The sequence below is a fragment of the Ornithodoros turicata genome, chromosome 5 (genome assembly GCF_037126465.1).
Source record: "Ornithodoros turicata isolate Travis chromosome 5, ASM3712646v1, whole genome shotgun sequence".
Taxonomy (NCBI): Eukaryota; Metazoa; Arthropoda; class Arachnida; order Ixodida; family Argasidae; genus Ornithodoros; species Ornithodoros turicata.
In genome coordinates, this window is record NC_088205.1 from 1949453 (window position 1) to 1970808 (window position 21356).

The 21356-nt window shown below is 44.7% G+C and overlaps 1 protein-coding gene across 1 annotated transcript in view; it reads left to right on the top strand.

Moving 5' to 3' along the window:
- Positions 1 to 21356, top strand: part of LOC135393791 (cell adhesion molecule Dscam1-like) — a 384001-nt gene that overhangs the window by 154658 nt on the left and 207987 nt on the right. The window lies entirely within an intron of this gene.

Consider the following 21356-nt stretch of genomic DNA (forward strand, 5'->3'; position numbering starts at 1 on the left):
GCAAGTTAAAGCTCATCTTCGACGCATGAGGCGACACTGTGCTCCTGCACCCAGTGCCGTGTATGCCAAAGGGAGTCTGGCCATTAATGGGACCTGCCTGTACTTGATGCTCCACCCACTTTTTTGAGTTATCTAGCCAATCACAGGTCGAAATACAGTTGTCTATTATTACATCCATCCAGTACTTATACCTCATCCTTATTTACTGGGTGCCACCATTTTGGAGAAACTCCGTTGATTCGGATTGGAACAGATATCACTGGTGACAGACCAAAACGATGGATTTTGCGCCCACCTTATCAACGCCATCTGCATGGAGAGAGGCATGTTGGGAAGGCTCAGAATTGCAGAAATGGTTGCTGGCAGAAGAGATTGGCCAGGAGAGCGGTACAACCACTTATTCGTAGCAGACGACTGCCGGTATGAAGTTTTAAGTCACGTAATGCAAGTCGATCGAATCAAAAATGAGCAAAGATGTATGTATAAATAAAATGCAATTATATAATGCAAAATCCTACGTATAAAGGTCGTCGTCCTTGCCATTTTCTTGGTATCACGGTCTTAACTAGGCCTAACGCTAGCGACCAAACACCCCATTTTCGCGTAAATAATGACGGCGGAGTGAAAGTTGAAGCTGATTTTGCAGATGGGTACATACTCACAGTATGAAATTAAAGTAGTCTCTGACAATTCTTTGTCGCGAAATCTCTGCTTCGCCGTCCTCCATGTCGGAGAAAATTTGGTGTCATGGCAGCCCCCATGGAAAACGGTAACCAATGAAACGCGCCTAAGTTTGATTGACAGGTCGAGGCTCTTTTTTTAAGCTCCTCCGATTGGGCAGGCTCCCTTTGGCATACACGGCACTGCCTTCACCCTCTCATATTGGGAGTGAAGAAAAGGCGCGCCTCTGGAGATGTGCAATGAGCAAAGTAAAGAAAAAAATGGTGTTCCTTCACGATTTTTTTTGAGGACGATCTATCAAACGGATTTTTGTTCTGAAAACGGCTACGGTATCAAGTGACTAAAGGGAACAGATTTTCTCATTGGGACAACTTCGTAGCTTTTATAATTAAAAAAAATAATTATTGAACGTTATTCAGGACATTGTCTTAGGAGTTTGCTGGTGCCTTCTTAAGGAATGCCCTTCAGCATATACTACATTGCAACTGACTTCATCTCGGAAAAAGGGATACATATATATTTTTTAAAATCTGTTCGCATTGAGCTGGGACACCCTGTATATCCCAGATATATATATATATCCCATAACATGCATGGTCAACACAACGTCATCGCTATCTTCTGTTGAAGTCTGGAAGATTGACCAATACGCTATGTTCCACTTCCTGAATCTGCGTGCTTCTTCAAATATTTACCACTTGCATTGTATCTCTGGTACCAGTTCTCTTGTCTCCACTCTACCCGGACCAGTCATTTCAACCACTATATAAACGCGGTGCGTCTGGCTTTAAGGGTGTTACCGAGAGATTATTATCAGCGCCATCAATTTTGTCCTGGTTTGCTACATATATCCGCTAGGACGCATTGAGAACTTTAAATCAATAAGCTTCCGAGCAGCGAAAGGGATTCGCAGGAGAAATTTCTTTCTCTGTTCTCCACAGGCGCACGTTCGAATCGTTAGATTGATTCGGGTTGTTTTGTGTTTGCGGGAAGAGGTATTCAGGGCAAAGGGAATTTCCGAAGTAAAAATGGGTTTTCGCTAGAAGATTGGAATTCGTCATGCCATGCTCAGGCTGTGAGAGACCTCGGCAAAATAATAGCTGGATTGGGGGCTGCGAGCGCTAAAGCTTCATTCGTTGTTGCTTGGGAATTAAATTGAGTTATTCTTTGAGAGGCATGCGGGTATGCGAAGAAAAAAGAGAGAGAGAGACATAGAGAGGGACAGGTAAATTACTCGGGAGGAACTTGGTGAAATAGCGTTTTGAGCCTCAGGCTGGAGCTCAGGCTGCGCTCTGTGCTCGTTGGATGTCGAACTGATGAATTACGACGGAGGACATATAGAGGGGACAAGTGGGTGAAAGGGGGAACACGTCTCCTTTCCATTTTTCTCGTTGCGTTTGACATTCTTGGAGTTGAATTTAGTCCGGAATTTAGTGTCTTATCACCTCATTCTTATCACCGACTGGGCTCATAACGCTTAAATTGACAGTTTTTAATGATTGTAAGTACTCTTATGAACATCATTTCAGAGCCGCTATTTTGAGCAATACTGGCATTTCTCATCCATCAACAAAAGTCAAACGGGCGTCAAGAATTTGCCGAGTGAAACCTTCATAGAGATCTACAAGAATGCTTACGATTTGCAACATAATGATAGTGACGGAAACAATTAAAAAAATATTTTTAAAGAATAAAGCTGTAGCATGACTCTTCCGAAGAAGCGGAGCAGGTTCCCCTGAAACGAGCGTCGAAACGAGCGAATCCGATCCGGGTTGAGCAAAAAAAAAAAAAAGGGATGTGAAAGAAAACAAAGAAAGCCGCTCCAGATTGGCAAGTGGAATTTCGCATTAGACAAAGATCCAGAGAAGCTCTAGTAAATCGCTAACGTATCCCCACGTGATTTTGTCGGCAGCGTTTCCATGCTCAATGACGACGATAACTTGTCCACAGCTGTGGACGTGGCACTATAGCCACGACGTGCGTGTTTTTCCATTGAGCTGCAGGTTGCATAACGTTGTATAAGAATAACACTGACCAACTTAAACATAAATTGCTCATTAATACGATTACACAAGATATCGAACACGCAGCCGCTACGCGGGCTTTCAAAATTTATCACCTGACTCGAACTTCTATTATGTAAAGATTCTTACCCAATGCTCTTACACAAGCTCATGCTCCTATAAGCCTTATTACGGTCGCACGCACTTAAGTGGGGTAGTGTGCAGCAAACTGACGATGTTTATATTAGAAGTGGTACGACAAAAATAAGTCACGTCTGTATTAAGAAGAAGGAAAAAGACACGAAGTCATAACGACTCGATGCTATTAAAGCGCTTTGTCGACACTCATCATCGGATCCTTTTGATTTTCCACTACATTTTTCACGGGCGCTGCTGAAACGCATTTTGCTCCCTGTCTAAAACAGAAGACTATATTCAACGCAGTCTCTTTAAAAAAAATGTCGTTTTCACACAGGACTGTTCGACCACAATGAGCACTCTAGAGAACATAAAAGTAATATGAATAAGTTCATTAACTTTATTACGAAAAAAAAAGCCACCTACGTACCTTCAAGACAGGGCCTTTGTGTTCCATCACGTGGTGGTTGAACAAGAATGGTGGCATCCCGCAGTGTGTCTGTCACTCCTTCATAGAAAAGAAAAATGAAAAGTTTCGAGCGCACATTGTCGGCAGACTGGTGCTTCTGCGCTCTTTGTGCACGTGACGTTGACCGATGAATGGGCAATGTCAGGATTGTCCGATGAATATGCTCCGAAGGAGCTAAAGGAAGAGCTGTGCTTTCAGGCCTGAGCGTTTCTCCCCTTTCATGTTGCGCAATATTGTTTTAAAAGTAACCGGTTGGTAAGCGAAAAAAAAAAAAAAGAAACGTAAGTAGTGACGTAAAATAATGGCGATGTATTGTCGTGTATACTAAAGACCGTTAGAGGTCATATCATTTCAGAGGGCACTCTGTAGCAGGTGTTGTATAGAGAGTCCCGTCGTAACGCGTACGCGTTTCCTGTCCTTGTCACCGGAATTTTTAAAATTACTTCTTTCTGTATATATATATATATATATATATATATACACACCAGGTGTCTCTTTTTAGGCGATACAAATTTTTCATTAAAAAACTATAAGGGCTATAGACATGCTGTTTTCACTTCTATCATCTCTGGGCCGGCGGACGTTCTTGACCATATGTTGCTCGACCGTCAAATGACTAATTACCTAATTAACTTCAATTATAAAAGCTAAGAAGTTGTCCCCATTGGGAACATCTGTTCCTTTCGGTGACCTGATATCGTAGCCGTTTTCAGAACAAAAATCCGTTCGGTAGATCGTCCGCAAAAAAATTGTCATGGAAAAAGATTAACAGAAAATGCAACAAAAGATAAGGGCAGTTCCGATAGCGTCGCCCGATGCATTTGTTTCAGTTTTGTTTCCGCAAGTTAGAGCTCATCTTCGACGCATGAGGCGGCACTGCGGTGGTATCTTCAACGCATGAGGCTCCCCAAGCAGCAAAATGTACTGAAAGTCGGGTGCAATAGGGGTGGACGGGTAGGTGGAAGGCCTTGAACGGACTCGTGAAACTAAGGAACATCGATAGACACATACCGTCCACCCCTATTGCACTCGACTTTCAGTACATTGTGCTGCTTGGGTCCTTCACCATCTCACATTGGGGGTGAAGGAAAGACGCGTCTCCGAAGATGCGCAAGGAACAAAATAAAGAAAAAATTGTGTTCCTTCACGAATTTTTTGCGGACGATCTACCGAACGGATTTTTGTTCTGAAAACGGCTACGATATCAGGTCACCGAAAGGAACAGATGTTCTCATCGGGACAACTTCGTAGCTTTTATAATTAAAAAGTTAATTAACGATTTTTAGGTAATTAGTCATTTGACGGTCGAGCAACATATGGCCAAGAACGTCCTCCGGCCCAGAGATGATAGAAGTGAAAACAGCATGTCTATAGCCCTTATAGTTTTTTTTATGAACAATCTGTATCGCCTAAAAAAAGACACCCTGTATATATATATATATATATATATATATATATATATAGAAGTTCAAAAAAAGACGCGGAAGCAGATTTTAGGGAAGTTACAAACACTGGTTTATTACATAGGGAGACGTTAAAAGTAAAATGGGCAAGGGGTCGACGTCTCGACAGTGGCACTGTCCTAAACCGGATGTGTCCGATTTTTTGTGTGTGTTTTTATTTTATTTATTTATGCTTTTACGGTACATCTCCAGAAAGAAAGATGTTAGTGTCAAGAAAGTGGTATCCCTCATCCGCAAGGATAAATGTTTGCACTTCATTGTCCATTTAAATCAACTAACACCCGAAGCCACTTAAACTCGTCCAAAAGGAGCCAGACAAGACATGTGTCACCGCTCCTGAAACCAAAAAGGCAGTCATGTTTTGTGATCATGTTCAATCCCCGTGACTTTCACCTGTTTTCTTCCTCAGAGTCTCCAAATTTCATCTCGTATGACAACCACGCAACAGCTCCTAAACCGTCGCACAAAGACTTAGAACTCTTGAGCGGCAGATGAAAAACGTTTCGAGCACACACGTGGAACAGCCTTCAGAGGAAACAGTTGCGGAAAACTTCATTTCGCGAAAATCGAAGTACGTATATTCGGAGAAATCCACTGCTTTGACGCCAAAAGAGCAGCACGACGACACGGTTATGTCGTTCTTTATCTCGTTATGCTCTATATTACATTCTTGGTTGTCGACGCGGGGTTGTTGACAGTTCTACTGCAGTCATGTCTTTCCATCTGCGCGATGTACGCTTCTTATTGAATTCTCTGCTGCATAATAAATCGTTGGACGTTGAAGCGCAGTTTGTGAATGTGCTTGCAACTCTGCGCACGTCGTACTGTTTCTGAGTAGAAATACGAAATTGGAGCTGAACTAGATGTTACCTCGTGACTTTTGACACGTACAAAGAAGTGCTTCTTCTTCCCGGTCTCATATTCGTTCATCAAAGACGGAATCGAAATTTCACGCGCTAGTAAATTGATAAACACCATCCCATAATATTATACTTGATTTTTCCTCTCGCTTATAGTGCTGCCTTGTATCAGTGACGATTTTCGTGTTGTTTATTAAGACCATTGAAGGCCCGAAGGCATTACATAAGAGGGGAGGAGGAAGTATGCAAGTGCACAGCGGCATACAGAACAGGTACACAACACACTGCGTATCACGTTCATCACACTGTAATGCATAAACTATAAAATATGAAATAACAATTGAGCTCGGGCTCCTGTAGAATACAAATGTACAGGGTGTCTTTTTTTTAGGCGATATATATTTTTAATTGAAAAAACTAAGGGCTATAGACATGATGTTTCCACTTGTATCATCTCTGGGCCGGCGGACGTTCTTGACCATATGTTGCTCGACCGTCAAATGACTAATTACCTAAAAATCGTTAATTAACTTTTTAATTATAAAAGATACGAAGTTGTCCCAACATCTGTTCTTTTCGGTGATCTGATATCGTAGCCGTTTTCAGAACAAAAATTCGTTCGGTAGATCGACCGCAAAAAAATTTGTGAAGGAGCACCATTTTTTTCTTTATTTTGTTCATTGCGCATCTTCCGAGACGCGTCTTTCCTTCACCCCCAATGTGAGAGGGTGAAAGAGCACACTGTCGCCTCTTGCGTCCTGGAAACAAAACAGAAAATGCAACCTAAGATAAGGCAGTTCCGAGAGTGTCACCCGATACATGTGTTTTTGTTTTGTTTCCGCAAGTTAAAGCTCAACTTCGACGCATGAGGCTCCTTCACCATCTGACATTGGGGGTGAAGGAAAGACGCGTCTCCGAAGATGCGCAATGAACAAAATAAAGCAAGAAATGGTGTTCCTTCACGAATTTTTTGCGGATGATCTACCGAACGGATTTTTGTTCTGAAAACGGCTACGATATCAGGTCACCAAAAGGAACACATGTTCTCATTGGGACAACTTCGTATCCTTTATATTTAAAAAGTTAATTAACGATCATTAGGTAATTAGTCATTTGACAGTCGAGGAACATATGGCCAAAGAAACATCCACCGGCCCAGAGATGATTGAAGTGAAAACAGCATGTCTATAGCCCTTATAGTTTTTTATGAAAAATCTGTATCGCCTAAAAAAAGACACCCTGTAGAAACAGAAAGTGGAGAAGACATTTCGTTACTTCACACGAAAATGAATTTTTCAGTGAGGTATTCTGTGATCTGAAATGGTTAGTAGCAGCGCGTTGAAAAGAATGCCTCCCCAGGATGGCTAAAATATCACTCGGTAGATCATTCCATGGTTCGATGGATCGGGGTAAGAATGAATTACTGAACCTAGTGGTCGGTGCTTGTACCGGGCGAATTTTGAACCGGTTCTTGACGCACGATGGGTAAGGTCGGCTTGGAAGAGTCAGGGGCGCACATATGTTTATTTACCTACATGGTCCACGGGCCAATTATTCTCAATTTAATGTCAATTTAATGTAGTCGATGTGTAGCGCCACGCTACACATCGACTACATTAAATGATGTTCTTATTTATGTGCCTGTTTTTACTTAACATTTTAGCTCCGCGATGCAGCTGCCGCTATAAGCGGCATACAGACATGGACACATGGTGAGAGGACTGCACGAAGGAGAGGAGGACGAGAGTTTCGTAGACGGCTTGGGTGTGACATCAATTGTTATCCTATATTTCATAATTTATGCATTACAGTGTGATGTACATGATGTGCCGTGTTTTCGACGACCTGGCTCTCTGTGTATGTGTTCTCTCTTTTCTATTAGTTCTATGCGTGCTGTGTTATTCTCGTGCGCTAAGTTGCTGTTGTGTATGTCATTACGTGCCTGCATCTCCATCCTTTATATAATGCATTCAGACCCTTAAGTGTTCTGATAAATAAAATGAAATGAATCTGCTCCGGTTTCAAAATACTGGCGCACGGTTTCCCTTTACTGAGTAGTACCGCTGGTGAACAAGCAAAACACAGCTTTTCGTAGCTTTTTCTCGGAGTAGCAGAGCTTGTCAGGTGACAAGTTCAACCTCTCCGTATTATTTTTAGTCCGTCCAACTCCAACTCCAAAACACATATTATGCGTCTGCAGTGTTGTTGCGTGTTGTATATACGATGAAACCGTACACCCCGTGCAAACGTGAGACCGGCCGCAAGAGAAAATGCCGTTCTGTCCTGTCTATTTAAATTTCCTCTTTCCTGCAGAAACTCCCGCAATCAATATATGCCTCGCAAAGTCCAATTGCACGTGTCTTTCGTCATTTGCCTTCGTCGCCGCAGTACATATCTCTCGTACATGCATTACCATGAAGCCGGCCCCCGTTGTTTACGCTCGCGGGACATTAACTCAACGAAACGGGTGAGAGTTAACGCAGCGGTTCGCGCAGAATGCGAACAGTTTTGTTTGGTCTGCGGCTGACAAAATTTAATAATCAACGGCGAAGAGTCTGAAAGCATTAAAAAAAGAAGAAAAGAAAGAAAGTGCTTCGCTGGTACTTAATTAGGTCCCGCGTTAATTAGCTTGGTTCACGAGAACTTGTTTGTGTTTTCGCAGTGTTTGACACGGTATAGGTCTTAATTTGGCTCGCTTCTTTTGGTGTTTTATAGCGCGCTTGTGCGTGCTGTGCTCGTTGTGGGGCCGAAGCCTGAACGATATGTCAACACGTAAATTGGGGAGACTGGTAAAAGGCGTTTGCCTAGCTTTTGTTTGGGTTGCCTTCCAGGAAAGTGGGGCGGTTTTCTTCTTCTACTTCTGAGGACCATGATGGGTAGGAATCTATGAATCATAGTTCAATCATGTTCGAGCTTCGTTCGTCCTTTCCTCTAAGGTCCACGTTGAATGCGTTACTAACAATGTCAATAGTACACGATTCATTAGGAGAAACTTTTATACGCCCTCTGCATGCAACCTGAAGCGGCCAGTCTTTAAAATATTAGCCCAGTCTATCATCCAGCATTATTCGAGCAGCTATACATAGCTGCGCGACTTGTTCCATTTATCCAATTTCAATAGAACAGGAAGCTTCTCAGCCATGAAGGCTTGCTTATCGTTACAGCCGCTATCAGTATGCCGCAGTAGTCAGTAGTCCGTGTCTTTTCCATTCCGTATACTTTCACGACACCGCTATAACCCCTTCTTGCAACACGTTTTATGTCGTGTTGAGCATCGTTACAAAGCACCGGTCCCAAATCAGCACATTTGGGATCGCAGCGATCCCAAAATCAAATGTGAACTGGAACCACCTTCCTCTTTCGTTGTTGTGTATTAACTCTGACCTTCCTCATGTCATCATAAGCAGTCACCAGTCTCCTATGTAGTGCTTTTCCTTGAGTGTACTAACGGATCAATAAATGAAATTCTGATCCTTTTTATACTGAGACATTCCCCGTTTGTGTGAGTAGCTACATACGATGTCATGTTGTACAGCTTGTGACATACTTGCCTGGAATCGACTGCTGTTTCGACTGCGGTTTGCCCTGCCTGAAATCTACAGGTGTTTCAAGAATGTTTCCTCCGACTAATAGACACGTGCTACCCAGTACGTGTTTATTAGTCGAAATAAACGCCTGTATAGATTCCACGCCGGATAGGCCGAGAAGCTGTCGATTACAGACAAGTATGTCGCAAGCTGTACGTACTATCAGAGATTCTGGACGGTGACAACACTGTGCGCAATGTCCCTGCGTTACAACTTAACTCAACGATCTGTAGTCCAAGACGAAAACCCCAAAAGCGCAGAAATCCGCGTCTGTGGATAAAATTTCCGGCTGTAAACTTTCACATAAAGCTCAGTGGTTCTTTTCACTTCCGCGTTCAAACCATGAACCGTGGGGGCCCCGAGGAATTCGAAAACGTTATCTGCGCTAGTAATCTCAGACGCGTTTGAAAAGCAGTCCAAGCCGGCTTCCGAGCCACTTTCATAATTATGTTTAGCCGCGTCGCTAATTTCGCAAGTGTGTTGCGGTTCTCTAGTGTATTCAGCGACGCGGCGTTTTCTTTTTCTTTTTTAGTATTAAGCAAATGTGAACTTCCTGTACCACCACGCCATGTTAAGAGAGCGGCGGCTTCACCACGCTTCATAATAGTGTTACTGTTTCGCGTGCAACAGATGGCTTTTAGAGTGTCCCGCGGGTTTTATATCTAGTCACGTCTGGGCCACCATCTTGAACTCGCGCATATAGCAACCGCTATCGTTATTTTTCAAGTTGGCGCACTCCAAACGTCACGTGGCGCCACATGAAAACCGTCTAGGAAAGCCATGATTTTGTAAGGAGTTTGAAAATGTTGTTGAAATCTCTAGTACATCTGTTTGCATTTCGGTTTATTTGGATGTTGAATATAATGCTATTTACTCGTTCCTGCTGTACCACAACTCGCAGCATAATATTCGGAAGACATACACTTTTCTTTAAAAAATGTGTGTAGTGGCGGCACGTCTTTAATCGGTTAAATATTGTACAAACGAGGTAAACGACCCACTTCTCTTTGTAAACAAGAGGGCGCATAGAGCAGACGTTGCTGGTGGGCAAAAGGGCGTAGGAAACCGCATGGTGTGTACGGTGTATTTGGCTCTTCTGTACCGTGTAGCACATTCAATAACTACACACCTCGCGCCATGCCTTTAATAACGACAGGAAACACCCGGTGACTCGATGATCGCGTGATTTTTGCCCACCAAACGGGACAGGTGGTCCGCCGCACCGGTATGACGTCACGCAGTGAAGTGGATCTATTGCTCATATAGGTGTATGGTTTTATAGAACACTGCCTGTTGTACTGAAACACGACTCTTATAGAGCATCAAACGCCTTTTCGTATTGACGCTATGCGACAGAAACTTGTAAAAACATGATGGCTGAGAGAGTCAGCTGTTGCATTTTTAGAACAAGCCTGTCATATACAGCCATCTCTTGCTTGCTGTACAAGCGAGGTAGGAGAAGAGCTCTTTGACATTGTTTCATTCCATCGGAAACGCCACACTGCCTAGTTTACATCGCACCAAATCGAAGCAGACGGACAAAAACATGCTTGCAAACCGCGACGCAGCGTAAACTACGATAACAACACAAGTTACACACGGTGACTTGTAAGCGGTGATGCCGGTAGACCAGCTTGCTGTTACCTTTTTGGGTTGCACCACGATTGAAGCCAGGATAACATGAAACGGATGAGATAGGTGTTGAAAGTACACGAAGATTGGAGGCAGAACGGTATCCATGGTGCTAGTGGTGGCGATGATTATATGGTAACAGCTTGCCCTTATTGGCCTCACAGCTGTGGGCATCGTCACGACTGTAGCTGAAGAGGATGATGATGATGATGACCAAATATGGGGAAGCGAAGTAGGCCATCTCGGGGGCATCCATGTACATACACTTCGCACTTGTAGACAACCAACGGGGTTTCATGCGTTCGCACTCGAGCGTTCCGCAGCTGAAACGTTCATGGACCATATGAAACATATCGTTATACGTATGTTTAACATACTCAGACGCTGCACTCCGAAACATATATAAACAGCAAGAATTTTAAAAATAAAGCAAACACGGAAACGATGCATCGTGAATGTAGTGCTGTGTTTGAAGACCGCCGCCGGGGTTCGTTGCCAGGTCTACAGCTCATGAAGGCTGCGAGGCCTAAGCCAGCCCTTTAAACCCTACCTACCATCATCACCCAATTCAGCGAAAACCCACCACCACCTCCTTTCCATCCGGTTTTAACAGCCCTAATTCGAGGATGCCTGCAACATAAGCGGTTTTTTCGACCCAAACATTTCGTCTTACGCACCAACACGGGTTTGGCAAAGTTGTCCCTTAATCCCTCGGTTAAGTCATAGCCGGCTCATTAGAAGGCAGGCAAGAAAATAATAAGGGCCTTCTGCGAAATCCCTGCGCTTCATTAGCATTTGCAGATTGCGCGGTAAGCTCTATTTTGGGCAAGGCAGATATCGCGCCTTCTGCGTGAGGGGGCGCTCTTCGCTAAACAATTCGTCGCTCCGGCAACGTTTTAAGCCTCGACGTCTCTGATGCACGCATCGGTCGCGATTGCCTGTAGCGCCCTGCTGTGGCCAGCTTAAGGTTTCCGCGCTTGTCACGTGTCGTGAATATCGTGTAACTTTGTCATGATAACCGGCTACTCTAAAATTGTAGTGCTGGTTATCGCACGGGGACAATCTTACTCCATCGACTTGTGTAGCTTTTACAGCTCCTGTAGGTTACTGATGCTGAAGACGTTCGAATGTCAACCATGGAGGTATTCTCAATATTACTTCTACACTCCCAGAAAAGCGAGAGCGCGAAACGCGACAGTGTAGAGGAAAGGGAAACATTGAGTAGAAAGTACATGCAATACATTATCTAAATTAATGTTCTTATTGCTAACTAAATGAACATATTTATTATTTTTCTTTATAGTTCCGTAGGCGCAGCGCACTACGCTACAGTGCACAGAAATGTGCCTCAGAGCATATGAGGAAAGTTAATATGAGTAAATTAATATAGAGCTTCAGAACAGCTGACCCAAGTGCTTTTGGTCCCCAAAGAAACAGCGTGGTCGCCACTGCGCATGTAACGCAAATCGCTTTCTGAGCTCTGCGGCCGACACAATCTCTCGAAAATAGCGTGAGTCCCCGAAACTGGCTTGTGTCGCCCTCAGGGACAGCGAGAATGTAGAAACAGAAAAGGTTGTTCCACGAGATTTCATATTTTTAGTACAACCAATGCAATAGGCTTACACTGTGCGATTGTTTTGCGACAGTTTTATTTGTTTTTGTTTTGTAACTCTCGTTGGTTTCTTTTAGAAGCTGGAGAAATGGAGAGATTGAATTTCTTTTTATTTCTTCGAATTGAATAACAAGTCGATCCTGTCTGGCTGACCCGTCGTTTTTCTCCCTTTTTCTTTTTTCTAATAAAATATCCCCCCATTTACTGCGCGAGCGAGGGAGAGATGTAGATAGGAAAAGAAAAGGGGGGATGTGTTTAATAGAGCGAAAGAAAAAAGGAGAAAAAGAAAACAGGAAATGTCAGCCAGGCTATTGCCAGCTTGCTATTCCGAAAAAGAAACTGAAAAATAATCGAAAAGAAAGAAACAGAAAGAAACTGAAAATAAGCAAAAAGAAAGGAAAAAATGAAACGAAAACAGGAAAAAGAAAAGCGGGATGCCGCCAGCTCTGTCGAACACCCGGGGTGCGTATTAAACCAAGTCATTAACCTGGCTGGCTGACTTTTCCCTCGTTCCTCTTCTTTGTTTGTTTGTTTGTTATCATTAAACATACCCCTCCCCCCCAAGTCATTAATCAATTTCTTGAGATATTGCGAGCATTGAGTCTTAAAACATGGCCGTAGCACCTGCGTCTGAAAGCACTCACCTACAAAATTGCTTGGTCCCTGGCCACACCCAGCCCACCAACGCTCTGTCCTCAAAGCTCTCTTTACCTTTCTGGACACCATAGGACTACGATTCATATTGCGAAGGGGTTCATTATTTAATTCTCCGCATCATCACCAGTAATGGGGTAGAGTATCGCCCCTGGCGATAAAACTCCCCATCCATCACCTCGAAATAAAGTTGTTGTTGTTGTTATTGAAAGCACACCAGGACGCGATGCGCGTGTTGTTTCTACGAATTTGGCCAGTCCTTCAGCAGCTTCTATTTGCTGAGAGGTTGAAGGCCCAGCCCATCCAGCCAACTTTTCAAGCAGACGTGTAGCGTCCACACTGCACCCTTACGTGATCCGCCCTCTCCGATGTCCCAGAAGTTTGACTTTGACACCGGCGTTCCAGCGACGCCTATCTTGCTGCTAGTGGAATATAAAACTGAAGACAATGAATTTTACATTCTAGGGACCGTGGCAGCATCTTAGAGGACATACCGCCAGATCAATGTAATAAATTTTGTTTATATATCTTGGAGGAAAATGATAGGTGGAATGGACATCATTCGCGTCGTATCCTAGGGGCTCCCCAGCGAACCACCCTCGGGGTGCGCCAAAACAAACCCGCGTGGGTAGCATAAAGGACCAAAACTGGTCTTTTGAGTAAGGCCGACGGAGGCCAACGAGTTCGCGCGGTGTCCTCACTAGTCCTCATACCTGTCGTCCTCAGCCAGCGCCATCTAAACACGTAGATAATTTTGTGCGGCGCAGCCAACGTCATTGGCGCCGCATCGCATGCGCATAAGCTGTTGTGGAAAATGTCCCTTGCCGTCGACTCCTGCAACGAACGATCCTTGCATGGTCTTCACTTAACAACATGACCTTAGTTTGCCGGTCTCGTTCTGAGCTTAGCGGGTATATTCGGTGTCGGAACTCCTTGCGTGTAAATCTACTCCCAATTATGTCATTATTATCTCGTACAAGTAGATCTTACGAGAAAGTACACCATTGCTGCCTCGTCGGCCAGATCGTTTCAAGGGATGCCTGTGTACCCCGGGGTAAACTGAAGCTCGACATTATGCGTTGCAACCGGGTTGAACGACATCGATCACGACTGGTGCTGACTGGTCGCCGTCCTATAGTGCTTTGATGCCAGGTTTAGTTCCTGAGAAAATAACCCACGATGACTGAATTTCTATTAATGCTATGGCCTGGAGGGTGTAGATCTCAGCTGCAGTTGGTGACGTCTTCTAAACAGACGAATCGGAATCGCAGAGCGCTCCCCCTGTAGAAGGAATGGCGAATGCACACGTTGATGTTGCGTGCCAGGTGAATGCATCGATAGATACATGTTACGTTGCGCAACAACAACAACAACAAATAAGTTAATGATAATGAATGGGGAAATTCGCCACTTACTGCGCCACTCGTTGCGCAAACGTGATACGCAACTATAGACTTTTGTGCAGAGAGCATGCAAATTCAACAGCTTTACGGGGATCCAAGGAGATCCATAGGAGAACCGCGCTGATGCTCACTAATTTTTTTGTTGGAGGGGGACATGGTCGGAATGTTTCGAATGGTTGGAAGGCGGCAACAGAGGCGTGGACAATTTCATACGGTGCCACTACGTATTCAGGTTGCAAGTGACTTACCGACTGTTGTCTTTTAGTGGGTTCGCGCCCCTGGCGGGAACGTACGACCCTGATTGTGACATCAGTCCAATTAGCGCGAGCCTCTTTTAACGAAAGAGTCACGTTTGGGAACAAAAAATATAGGGCGTGGCCGTGCAACGTTTTCTCATTAACTTGCACTACGGACCACATTGACTTTTCACATTTGTTGCCTACATTCCATTTCCCAGTGGTGACTCTATAGTCTCGTGCCCTCCATCATTTACCTTACTGGCGGGCCTGTCTCAGCATAATGTTTACCTTAATATCGCACGTCGTTAATATTACAAACGCGTGTGCCTAGTTGTATGAGGAATAGAAGCACCATACTAAGAGCTACCAGTCGTAACGCCCATCGGTGACAACGCTTTGTATACCAGAGGCGCGGCTAAGTGGCCTCGCCTCCGTGGTCAAGAGCTCTTTGCTGCACATCTAAAGTCATGGTCCCACCACCGGCTCTTATGTCTCGGATTTACGGGCAGATTTTTCAAATACATGTATAGGCACATTTGGCACCTGAAGTATGCCCAAAACCCAAGACGCATGCCGAGACGTCGTGTCCACCACTCCTTTCTGCTGTCCTCTGTCCATCTACGCACGTCTTCTGGACAACTCATAGTCATAGTTGATTCGCGGTGCTCGTAGAGAAATGAGTACTGTGTGTCATTTGGATAACCTCCACTCAGTGTTGCTCAGTTAAGGGACAATGGTAACACTGATTTGGATCACGTACCCACAAAAACACACACACACACACACACAAAAAAAAAAACATGTCGCAGAGATAGAAGAAAGTACATTTTGTAAAGAGTCTCAAGCATCAAAATGCCGCAAAATTATCGTCGGTACCCCTACGCTTGCCGTCACGATGAAAGGGAAAGAAATACATCGACCTTGGTCCCGGGATTGAATTTCTGTAAACCGGACGGTATCAGTGGGCACGTGAAGAACAAATACCGTACGTTGTTAACCACGTTCAAAAGACAAATCGTGCATGTCGAATAGAACACAATAAAAGATAATACATTGTGGTGGAGGTAAATACTGATTCCAGCACGTGTGTGGAAGATTTTCTGCGCGCGTTAAGGAACACCATGACGATCGAAATTATCCGCAGTCCTGCCCGCGGTACGTGCAGCATGTAAACACACGAGTGTGGGAGGACTCGTATTACTTATAAATCCACTCCTGATTATTATCATTATCACATTAAGGCTGACGCCGATAGCCCAAGTGCTCAGCCACAGACCTCTGCTTCGTCTACGCGTCTAAGGTTAAGGAACACTCTTTCGGCACCTAATTTGGGCTGATGGCACTCTTGTAAACAGGCCTTTGGCCATGAATACGTAGATGCGACCGGCCGGATGATCTACTGTCCCCATCGGTTACGACGCTCCCGCGTGTGTGATATCTTATTGGTGTGTGTCATGTGTGTGTGCGTGTGTGTATCCCTCATATTTTTCATTGTCATCCCACTCGTATATTAACCCACATGCACTGAGGTACCGCAATTGTTGCTGTGAATTACTTCATCCCGTCGTCATTCATGTAGTAGTAGTTGTTGTAAACAGGCATCATACAAGTTGAGCATAGACACTCCGTTCTTCCTTTTTATCTTGCTTCGTATACGGGAGGTGGGGAACGAATTAAGTAACAAACGAAGTACTTTATTTCGCGATAATGAAGGGGGAGTGCATATATAGGGCTTTTACCGTCTTTCCACTCTGCAACATCTTTGGCTTTCGGTGCACCGTGCTGAGTGCGGTTGATGCGAATCATAGGAAACGTACTAAAAAGTGCAGCATAGGAAGGATGAAGTAGCAATTTAACATGATCGGGGTCATTTCGTCTCCTCTGTTGCTGTTGACATACCATACCAACACCAATATGTTTTATGTCGTGTCGATTCACGTTTCGCATAGCAAAGTTCACATTAATGTTTAGACGTTCCTACTCGTGTGCCAGTAGCAGAAATTGCGCTGTTTGGAGAAAATACCGTTACAATTGAGGCCTCACAGCCATCCTATTGAGAAATCTTGTATAAGTTTTGAAAGGAGTGAATAATAATCCTGCCGACCGTGGCCGTAATTCATGTGGTGCTGATACTGGGATAAAGTAAGATTGAGTTTTGACTGAGCTTACCTAAAGCAAAAATATGGAGATATTGGCGTAGCTCTACGAGGGGCAGGCTGTTGCGGGCGCTTTAGGTAACCAAACGTCGCTCATTAAATAAAGAAATGCTCATTGACTCGGAGGGTGGTAAGGTTGGGTTCACGAAAGATCAGTCTGCCTAGACTGGCAGTACGTTGATCACGGAAAAACGAAATGGGAGGAAGGGCAAGCAAGAAGCCTTACATGTTTGTTAGCAGCATGGTCTTATAGCCGCTCATAGGTAGTCTACAGGAATAAGATCAGGGAGTGGAACATATCCTTTCCCGTAGACAGCTTCTCATTCTTCGAACACATTGTTAATGCCGAAAGGACAGCTGTCGAAGAAATAAAATAACGGCAAACATAACGTTTTTACGTTGCCCACCAATACAATGTTTGATAGAGATGCGCCCTCCGATTCCATGTCTTACAAATTCGTACATGTTAGTTTGCGACAGGGTCACAAACGATGTACCAATCTTAAGTATCACGATGTTTTACGTTATACGATTATGTTTCTCAAGACTGAGCCAACTTTGTGCCATTTTGCTATCGAAGGATGCCACGAGGACACTCCGTCATAACGGTGGCACGTTATCTATCGTCCCCTCTGTCATTACCTCTTTCGTTCGCCTTCATGGAATATATCCTACATAGCATCACCATTAAGAAAACGTCCCATCATCCATCTCCTGCATCACATCCTGTCACGCAAATATCCGGCCCATCGAAGACATTCAAATAACCGTACCAGCTGCTGGAGTACGACAAGCAGCAGCAGTTACATGCACGTGTAAGCGCATTTCAGCGTCCAACACCTTCCCTCTAAACAAAGAGGCAAAAATGGGAGCACCATCCAGTCCGAAGGAGGCGATGAGTTCCAAAACCTCGCCCCGCGCGCTCGAGAGTCTTGATGAGATGCCTAGCTTCCCCCCGGAGACCATTTAACGACATAATGAGTCGTCATTTGAATAATGCCCTTCGGGCCAAGGGATGCCTGGCCCGCCTTGTGCTCCGCGGAATACAACCGGGAAGTTCTCGTATAGAGGAATGTAGTATTCGCTTCGTCGCTGTCGTTCTGCGAGATTCGTCCTGAGAGGAGATGGGAAGGCGAGATTCTTCCTTTTTTTTTTAAAGGTTGGGACAAGTGCCTTGAATGTGCTCGAAGAAGGACTGGAAAGGGGACCACATTCTTTAGGGTGTTCGAGGATGTTAAGGTGTAGAGACGTTCGAAGAGGTAATGAGGCGAGACTGCTCTGAAGAGGGATTCCGGTTTGGAGAGTGCGAATTAGAATGCGATGACTGTGTTTGTAGGGAAGATGCATTTTCGTTCGAAATTGCAGAAATTTTTCGACGGAATTCGCGCGCTGTTCATCATGGATGTTGCACGCGCGTGGCATAAAGTCATGTGCTCGTATTAACGATGGAGGGAGGGCATGTTTGGGGAAGGTCACGTCTGCCCGCTCCGATCACTTATGGGCAGGGAAAGGAGTTAACAGGGAAAGTTTGGACGTATGGGACAATCCGGGATATGCGATCTTTCTTGCCAGAAGATGAGGGTAGCCCCGCAGAACTAAAAACGGTACCAGCGACCCTGGAAAGCATTTATGGGGTGAACCCAGTACCAGGATAATTTTAATAACGGGGATATTCCACGAAGCTTCCCAGTGGCACGTGTGTACCAGATGACACGACTTGTTTGAGTTTGGTTATATATAAAATGATGACACGACTAGTACTGTTCGAGTTCCTATGGAAAGTACACACACACACACACACGTGTACGCTGACGGTATTGCAGCAGTTGTTCTACAAAAAATCGGCTGCATCCTGAATTTTGCCAAGCGCGCATAGGTGCAGTTAGGTGCAGTAGCTTTATAGGGCTTTCAATTGTCCACATCACGTGTCTGTAGGGTGTCATGTGATGGTTGGCCTTACATGCCTCTCGCTTTAACATGCATTGTACTCAGAAAGGCGCTATCATTGTGATTTTATAAATAGCAATGTACGCACGTTCCTAGAGGACGCTCCCAGTGTTCCCACCGATTTTTACGCCTTCTTCCCAGTCTAAATTTCTCCTATGCTTCCTTTTTTTGTTGCCGATTGCTTCTCAGCAAAACTTGCGGCTGCAGGATGGTGGTGCGAACGCCTTAGCAAAGATGAGAACACTCACCTATCGTTGGTGTAACTATCGGCTGCACTTGTACGCGATCAGCTCAATTTTTGACCATGTGCATTTGGCGTTCATTCAGTATGAGAATGGCACGAGCTCCAATACAGACAATTCTCTCCGCGTACTGACTTCTTCAGATTCAGCTTTTTCGTGCGATCTTTATAGACTGCAACCGCTTGCCGGCACTTATTGTCGATGTTGATAGCGTTGTTGCTTTTGTTGTGAGGCTAAACCCGTTGTAAAATATCCTTGCTTTAAGCCATTAATATGCAATGTCTGTATTATCGCGAGCTCCATGAGCATTGTGAGCATTGGTCCATAATAGGAGAATGGCAGTATGTGTAAAATAAATAAGTAAGATACGTCCGCTGCTGTCGACGTTTCTGAACGCTAGTGACAGAACACGAGAAACTCATAAAACAAAGCACTGCGTCAAAGTTCAATACACGAGAGGAGATAACGCTGTCGAACAGCTTTAAAATGGGGGAAACTAAAAAAAATGAAAGTTGGTAATTAACCTTCGCGTGAAAAGAAGCGCGGTTTGCTCACAGCTGTAATTTAATGTGCGGGCTTCCTTGACGCCTTCATTTATTCTTCGCCGCAGTTTCTATTTTACCTTTCTCTTCTTCCTAATGTCACTAATTAATACTCTTAAAATTACGCGAGCTTTTAGCCGGCACAAAGTAAAAACCGTTACGTAACAGAGCAGGAGGGAATGAATAACGCTATACCTTTTGTATATGTCTCCAAAACTGCCGCTCTGCGTGTGCTTCGTTTCATTGTCAGCGACAAATTGCTTTGCAGCATTAACAAAAGCGGAGGAAGAAATCTGGGTGTTGGGGCACAAAAGGCGGCGATAGCCGCGTGCGTTTTGTTTCCTTGTTTTTAGGGGCATTGTGGCCTCGCAAATTACAAAATCGATAGGAACGGCCTTTGCTCTCCGGTGCGCTGTTAACATGACTATAATGACTCGAGCGCCAAACAGCTGAGACATTTAACCCCCTCTGCCATGCATAGAAAGAGGGCCAAGAGTGGATTGGAAGTAGCATGTTATTCGTGACGTGACTTTACTTTAGAAAACTTTTCCAGACGGGGAGTCGAGGTTTTCTCGCGAATGACCGCAGGATGCTGGTCTGGTGAGTAAACTTAGAGCGCCTGCTTCGACTAAGAGGGATTTTTTTTTCTGTGGTGTTCTATAAAGTGGCTCATGAAATGCACGTACGATTTACTACCAGCCTTCGTATTCACTGGCTCATTCATACCAAGCCGGCCTCGGTGGCTCAGTCGGTAGCAGGGTTGCGGAATGGGAACACCCATTCCGAGGAATGGAGATTTGTGATAATTCCATTCCTTTCAATTCCTCGGAATGAAAAGGTATGGCCAATTCCCACTCCTGGAATATAGCTTGGCAACCCCATACCATTCCCTTTAATGCCATCAATAAAAGAGAAGGGACCGGTAACCGTGCTCGGTAGCCCAGCAGTGCTATAGAGGAGATTCACATTACCCATCACGGAAAAGGCAGAAAGACAAGGTTATTTCGCCCTTGACAGTGTGGCGCTCAGACCAGTCCATTCCAATTTCATTCCGCCTGGGAAAAAGAAGCCTAATTCCATTCCATTCCATTCCATTCCGGGCTCTGATAAATCTGGAATGATTCCGGAATCATTCCAACCCTGGATTGGCAACTCCGCAACACTGGTCGGTAGCGTGTCCGCCTTCTGATCCCAAGATCGCGGGTTCAAACCCGGCCGAGGACGCTGGCACCTTGGTGGAAGGGTACAAATTGCTTAGACACGCGGTCTTCCGCGAGAGACGTTAAATGTGGTGTGACAACGTGTGTCGAGATTTCGGCACACGTTAAAGAACCCTCAGGTGGGCAAAATTGATCCACAGACCGGACCACTGCGGCGTGGCTTGTGTGTCGTCACCGTTGTCTCGCGACATAAAGCCCCGAATTATTATTATTATACATTCACACCCGCTGCAGCCCTTCACAATTACATGCTGAAGATTGATCAAATAAGGCCGGGAACACGCGTGTTTATAAAAGCGGTAAAAATTCACGGCGCACACATGAAAGCACACATGACACATATGTGGATGAAACACGAATAAAGACGAACACGAGAATGGAGGAACATTCAGAGATACTATCTACAAGAATACTGATAAAAACACGGAACCATGCGAGCACGTCCACAAGATAGGCTACCATGTGCATTTAGATAAACCTGTTGTTCTGGCACGAGAATATCGTTGGG